Source organism: Nothoprocta perdicaria, unplaced genomic scaffold (genome assembly GCF_003342845.1).
Source record: "Nothoprocta perdicaria isolate Ctin4 unplaced genomic scaffold, notPer1 scaffold_67, whole genome shotgun sequence".
Lineage (NCBI taxonomy): Eukaryota > Metazoa > Chordata > Aves > Tinamiformes > Tinamidae > Nothoprocta > Nothoprocta perdicaria.
Genome location: NW_020455943.1, coordinates 1443705 through 1450599, shown reverse-complemented (window position 1 = coordinate 1450599; position 6895 = coordinate 1443705). Strand labels below are relative to the sequence as shown.

The window sequence follows — 6895 nt, the reverse complement described above, 5'->3', positions numbered from 1 at the left end:
CCATGGCACTCTCCTATCTGTGCGCAGCAGGTGACCTCCATGTGGGGTAGCTGGAAAGAGACGGTGGCTGCAAAGCCCCACGGAGAGCATTAGGACCTGGACATCTGGGAATATGGCTTGGTATATGGTGTGTGTGTGTGTGTGCCGCTCTGAAGGCAACCTCATTACGGGGCAGGCAGAGCTCTAGAGACATGTGATGGGGCACGCAGAGGGGCACCACGGGGAAGGGGGCACGGGACAGACCTGACGTGCACACACGGGCCTTGCGCTGGGTATCTGACTGTGCCAGACGCATCCCGCGAAGGCGCCGCGTCGTCTCCGCAGCCTGAGCGGAGGTGAGACTGGTTTCTATAGAAACGCAGGGACGGGAGAGGACAAACGGGAGCCTCTGCAGCTGGCTCCTTTGCCACCATCTCACGCATTTCACAAAAACGATTCCAGCCCTGCTGAACGAAGGTCCCACTTCCCTCTCAGCCCATGCCTGGCATCTCGGAGGCTCCCAAGGCCAGTGGCTCCGTGCTGCTCCCGCCGGAGGGACAGGCTGCAGCAAGGCAAGGAGGCAAACGCCGCCTCCGTGGCCAAGTGTGGCCTGTGGCAGGTCCTGGGCGCAGCACGGGCAGGGCAAGTGCCCATCTGGAGCCCCTTACTGGGCTTTTGTGGCTCTTCTGTGGTGGAAAGGAGAGATGAAGCCGCAGACACAGGCGCTGTGGCCTTTGATGCGTTATTGTCACCTCCCTGATCATGGAAACACCTCCGCATCTAGATCCTTGCTGTCCTCTGTTGGGCAAATAAACAGAAGCTGCAAGGGGGCATTATGTCAAAACAAGGAGTTTATCAAATGACAGTAAATTCACAAGCTGTTCCCAAGGCCTTTTTCAGTGCAGGATTGTGTCCTCCTTGCTGCTCTATCCACACCAGCTTCCCTCCATTGCCTTCTGCCACCCATCTCCTCTCCCACGGTGACTGCCTCTGTGTGGCCCACTGCCGTGCTGCGCGTGAGGGATTTAGGCTGCCCACCTTCTGAAGGAAGGAAGAGGAGCGAGCAGCTCTGCAGCTGCTGCTGGGCCACGCTGGTAACGGGCGTTAGTGGGACCCGGCTGGGCCCACGAGGCCACTCAGGTCGCAGCATCAGAGCAGCGAGGGGAAAGTGATGGGAATGTCACATGGACCCCGGGAGATCTGGTAATATCTGATCCCTCCTTTGCTATCAGGATCGTTCCTTATGCCTTCGCAGCAGACAAGGCTGGCTGAGTTTTACCACTACGTCCCTGCTTTTGCAAAGCTTCTGCAAGGTGAGCAGTGCTGGGGGAACAACAGAAAACAGCGCAAGAGGTAATTTTTGGAACTTACCTGAACACAAGTCCCCTGAAGGAGTCCAGGAAGGAAGAGCTCGTAGGAGTGTGTTGTGAGTATGGCCAGTGCCTGATACATTCAAAGCTCTAAAGTAATGATCTGCACCAAAAAGTAGGCAAGCTTACACCCACATTTACATCAGTGGCGATGGGACCCTGCTTAAGATTTGCTGATTTTGGGCAAACACAAGGCTGAATGGATGTGTCTGGTGTTAGAGACTGGGAAAAGGACCTGGCGCTTACACTGGGTGGCTTTGTCCAAGGAGAGAACATGGTTCTTTGGTCCTGGCAGTGCTCTGGCTCCCGCTGACATGTTCCTCCCCATTTTTTCCAGTGGGGCGATCTCTGTGGGGCAGAGCTCACTGCTGACCCAGTAGCACAGACATCTCGAAGAGGGTAAGGGCCAGCTGGGAGCCACCATCAGCATCACGAGACGACTGTGCCGTGCAGACCAGCTCTCCCTGACAGACCTGGCGCCTGCTCAGGACAGTCACCCCTGCCCATTGCCATTTACTTCCTAAGCCAGACTGTCAAAGTCCTGACTCAGCTGCACTTTTTTCCGAAGATCCCAATAGCCTCATGTTTTTCAAGCAATAAACCATGGCAAGGCTGAGGCACATGAAGCCAATGCCGCCGTCCCTTGCCAAAGCCATGACATTTAGCACGCAATATGAACAGCTTTAAGAGACTTGGTTTTCTCTAATTGCACGTTGATGCAGAACTGCATGGTACCTAATCTTTGTAAAATACATAGCTCTCTCATAGCAGAGCTGCCAGGCTGCTCAACAACTTCTGGCACTGGGGGCTCTGTTGAAAACAGCCGGGGGTCCCTGCTAAGGCCACCGGGCTGCTGACACACACGAAACAGTCGGAGCTACCGCCCTGCACAAGTCTGAGAACGAGGTGCGAGAAGCTACGGCCACATTTATCAGGGGGTTGTGACAGGAGAGCCTTGGAAATGTGCTCGTGCCAGCTGCTGCCACCTCCTTTCTCTCCACACTTCCTAAAGTTGGTGTGAGTAATTCCAGCGCTTGGCACAGTGGGAAAGGAGACATCCGAAGAGTGGCCTGAAGGGAGGCTTCAACTTTAAAATTAAGTGTGCACTGTCACATTAAATTAATCAAAGACCACATTCAAACCAGAAGGGTGGTGCTTCCCCTAGACAGCACTGCTTCTTTTCTCTTAGAGAAAGGATAATTTTCCTTTTTCTTTTTTTCTTTTTTTTTATATCTTTTCTCTCTGGTGATGTGAATTCAAGAGACCTGGCTGCCCATGGGGATACAAGAAGACCAGTGCCAAGGCAGAGGCAGGAGTGTGTAGCTGGAAAGGAGGTCTGTGTTCCTTCTCTGGCTGTGTGGTTTTAGGTGAACTTCAGGTGAATCTCTGAAACTGCTCTGGAAGGTGACAGCTGTCACTCCTTTCAGGAAGAAAAGAGGGAACATAAGTCTCTTCCTTTTTTTATCTCCAGTCTGTGCTCCCATGTTTTAAAGTGTGGCTCTGAGCTGCTTATGTTTTGCTGAGTGGAGAAGTGGGAGCAAATGCCCAAACAGGCCAGGCTGTCAGCTCAGGTCAGTGCAGCAGCTTGTACCCAAGACTTCAAGACGGGTCTCTGGGTTCAGGGACTAGGGAAAGGCTTGCCCCAAATCCTCTAATACTTGACTTGTCCTATTGCCTTTCCTGCAGAGGGGACCTGGGGAGTGATGCCACAGAGATACTGCCTCATCTCTCCCTGTTCAGGCAAGGGAGCCATTTATGGCTCTCCTATCTTATGACCAGGACTCTAGCCAGGGGCTCTTTTCATAAGTGGACACTAAAACCTGAGCACTATTAAAAATAGCACTCAAAGGCAAAAAGTTAACATTTTCCAGAGCCCATCAGGCCTTGACAGAGGCACTTTGGCAGATGTAACTGGGAATGCTTAAGGCATTACTGTCCTCAGATATCTCCTCATCCCCCTGCTAAAGGATTCTGCGTCAGCAGCCAAGAAAGGACATCAGGGGGTTATCCACTCCAGGCACTAGTTTGGCACCGGAGCTCAAACACATATACAGTAGCTCTGTATCCATCTGGCTTTGTCCTGAAGCAGACGGGGAAACACTTGGACAGTCTTCATGAAACGGGCAGGACAGAGCACCAGGCTTGGGCAACAGTATCATCCTAGGCCACCTCAACCTGTGCTGACTCTACACCTCTGACTTCAGGTCCCTCTAATACCATTTTGGAAAATGTAGGGAAATGCTCCATGACTTTGCCCTGGTACTTCTCTCTCTGTATTGCAGAGCTGTGCAGAACTGCATGTCCTCTGCTCAGGGAGGCTACCCGCAGGAGCAAGAGCTAAGAGCTGGGAGCACATCCTATGTAAGAGGTTATAACAAATATTTGTATGTTCATCCCTTTGAAAGAAAACAACACGACCCTGACATTACTTTAGATCACAATTTTAATGTTTAAAAACTATAGAGGTAACAGATTATAGAACTTAATACATTTTTTTTTTTTATTTACACACAAAAAATGAAAACTGGTATTGTTTATTTGAATATAAACAGCACAAAGTACGGTGATGTTAGCAGGAGCAAAATATTACAATGACTCACTTGAACAATCTACTAGAGATGAGCTCATATCAAGTGTACATCATTCAAACAGTATTGTTTATACTGGATCTGGATGAGCCTTAACATACCTCAGGACTCTTAAAAACAGGTTTATATAAACAAGTTAAAGTTCAAGTCTTGTGGAAAAATACCTTTACAGTTTATATTTTGTTGGCTATAACACTGCAAACAAAATGTACATTTGTATTTGAAAAGCTCTCTAAAAGTGACTGCGTTTTAAGTTTTCCCTCAGTTTTGTGCTCATGGTGAAAACAGACGTCACTTCAAGTTTCACTTTCATCCAAGACTATGAAGTAAACATGGAAAAAATACATTTATTTTTAGATGGGTTGCTCAGCCTCTGCTTTCTACCAGTTCTAAATCACACTCTTGTGTCTTTCGAGTGACAAATCCTATGGCCCTTGCGGAGGCACTCTCAGGACACCCGCAAGCGTCCCCCTTTCCTCACTTCTGCTCCCTGGACACGCAGGTATCCCTGGACCAAAACACTGGTGTCCCCATAGCCTCGGGGCAAGGAGACCCTTGGCACTGGCCAGGGACACTCGCTTCGGCTGGCGTTTTGGCCCAGGATAGCAGCGTGCCGGGGGCTGCCTGCAAACAGCACGAGCTCCTCCAACCATTGCCCAGCCCTGGCTGGGAGTACCTCTATTTTCCGGAACTGCAGCCGTGCCTCGTGGCAGAAATGGCAACGCACAAGCCCTGCTCTGGCTCCTATCCGTGCCAGCTGCCTTCAGTGGGGAGCCCCGGCACGAGGCTGCCGCGCGTTCGCCCCACGGCAGCCCTGCGAGGAGGGCAGGGGGCCCGCGCGCTGGACAGGCCCTTCGCACAGGGACAGACCTCACCCAGCAGCAAGGCTGGATGATCTGCTGGGGAGAAAACAGGGAGACACAGGAATTAACCCTAGCAGTTTCATTGGACCTTTTATTTTTCTTGCATTTGTTACACTTAGCAATGTACTCGTAATTTCAAGTTTCGAATTTAACTTGTGGACTCCCAGGAGAAAGGGAAGGATATACATTTTGCTACGTCAGAAGCTAAAGTACTTGTATTTCTATTAAAGTTATTCTTAATATGCAGAGACTATTTCAACACTTCTATATCATAGGGGATAAAGAACTGCAAAAATATACAGCATCCTATTTATTTACAATATATATATATACATAAAAATGAAATTTCCTACAATACAACACAACTGCATAGATTTGTCTTCAGAAACATAAGTATGTGTACAATTTGTGAACTCTAGACCTTTCCAGCCCTGTACTTTTTTATTAATTCATTCTCTTTTTCACAGTTTGTTACAGAAATCCTTACATTAGATACAAATAAAACATTCTTTGTGTAGGTTATAGGAAATAAAGATTTTCCTGATGCCAAGCGCTCTGGGGAACTGCTCCCGAGAGCACCGTGGTGTCAGGTGATAAAGCCATTTTTTTGGAATTGCTGCTGGAACTGAATACATTCTGCTGGGCCTTTCTCCTAAAGGCACCGGGGTGGGACTGTGGGACTGGAGGTGGGACACCACCACACGCAAAGAGGTGATCTTGCTTTGACCAAGATGCTCTTTAGCCTTAATGTAAGGTTCAAGCAAAGAAACATACTGATTCAAAGATGAGCTAGAGATACCATTAATTATTACTGCTAGTTATTATTGATGCACAATAGCAGAAATAGCTATGGTGCTGATGCACTGTAAGGCAGACGTACAGACAAGCCCCATAGTAATTCCATACGTTATCCAGCCTGCGTTTACAGGTTGGACCTCCCCAAGAGGAGCCCAAGCTGCAGAGAGCTCAGGGAGCAGCCCTGGGGAGGACGTGGGTACCCTCGAGCCCACGGGATGAGAGTGGCCTCTCCCGGGCACCCCTCGAGCCCCACGTTGGCTCTGCCAGAGGTCTGAGCCGCTGCACGGCCTCGGCATCGGCCCTCTGAAGCCAGAATCACCCAGCGAGGTCGCTGCTCCCTCGAAATCGTTCCCAAATAACATCATTTATTGTATTTTCTTTATTAGGCATATTCACCACTGGGAAATCCAGGCAAGGGCAGCTGTATACTGCAACCACAAGAGTGGCTTAAGCTCGTAAGCATTTTCTTTGCGGTGTGATGTGGGCTAGGACAGGTAGCAAGGCCAGCTTGTAAGCACGGGATTAACCCCTACAGTCTTACTAGGAGCCCCTGCTTCTACAGACCTTCCTGTCCACCACCACTCCGGTGTTGCTATTATACAAACAATAGCTTTGAAGCATTTTGTGGTAGCTATTTGGAGTGGTTTTGCATCCAGTCTATGAAACTTGCAGTGCTCACAACAGTGATAAACTCTCTATGAAAAGAAAGCATGCTAGCACCTACTAAGTAGATACGGTACTCTGGATCCTATTCATTTTACAACAGAGAAACTCCTACAGCATTTCACTGTGCTCTTAAACTCCTAGCTAAAATGTGGGACATCGTTGGCTACAAGTTCACTATTCCAAATGAACTGAATAACAGCAGTACATTTTACAGATAACCTCATACAAATATTGTCATCCATCACTGATGTTGACAGTTACAGCAGGGTCTATTGCATTCTGTTAAGAATGTATAAACCTGATGAGAAAACAAAAAGCACGTTATTTCACGTTCATTACCACAGATATCAATAAACACATGATTCCTTTCCATAAATATCTATAAATATGATGTCAGTAAATCAGTCTAAGCAATTTCCCTCTTTTTCAGAGACCCATAAACAACAAGGCCTATTTCAAGACTCAATATTTTGGTTGTCTAATTTTCAGTATCTAAGATATGCTTTGATGGTCCAGTACCTCGGGTAATTTCACTCTGTGCACACACTCAGCTCATTCTTCTCCCTATTTATTCAGGAAGACTCCAGTATAGAAGTAAACTGGGAAAAAGGAGAAGGCAGAAGGAGAGTGA

At 48.4% G+C, this 6895-nt stretch overlaps 1 protein-coding gene across 1 annotated transcript in view; it reads right to left on the bottom strand.

Moving 5' to 3' along the window:
* Window positions 1–3880: 3880 nt before the first annotated feature.
* Window positions 3881–6895, bottom strand: part of SLC38A1 (solute carrier family 38 member 1) — a 40507-nt gene continuing 37492 nt past the window's right edge. Inside the window, exon 17 of the transcript XR_003251102.1 lies at window positions 3881–6562. The gene's annotated coding sequence lies outside the window, so the exon portion shown is untranslated. The remainder of the gene's footprint in view (window positions 6563–6895) is intronic.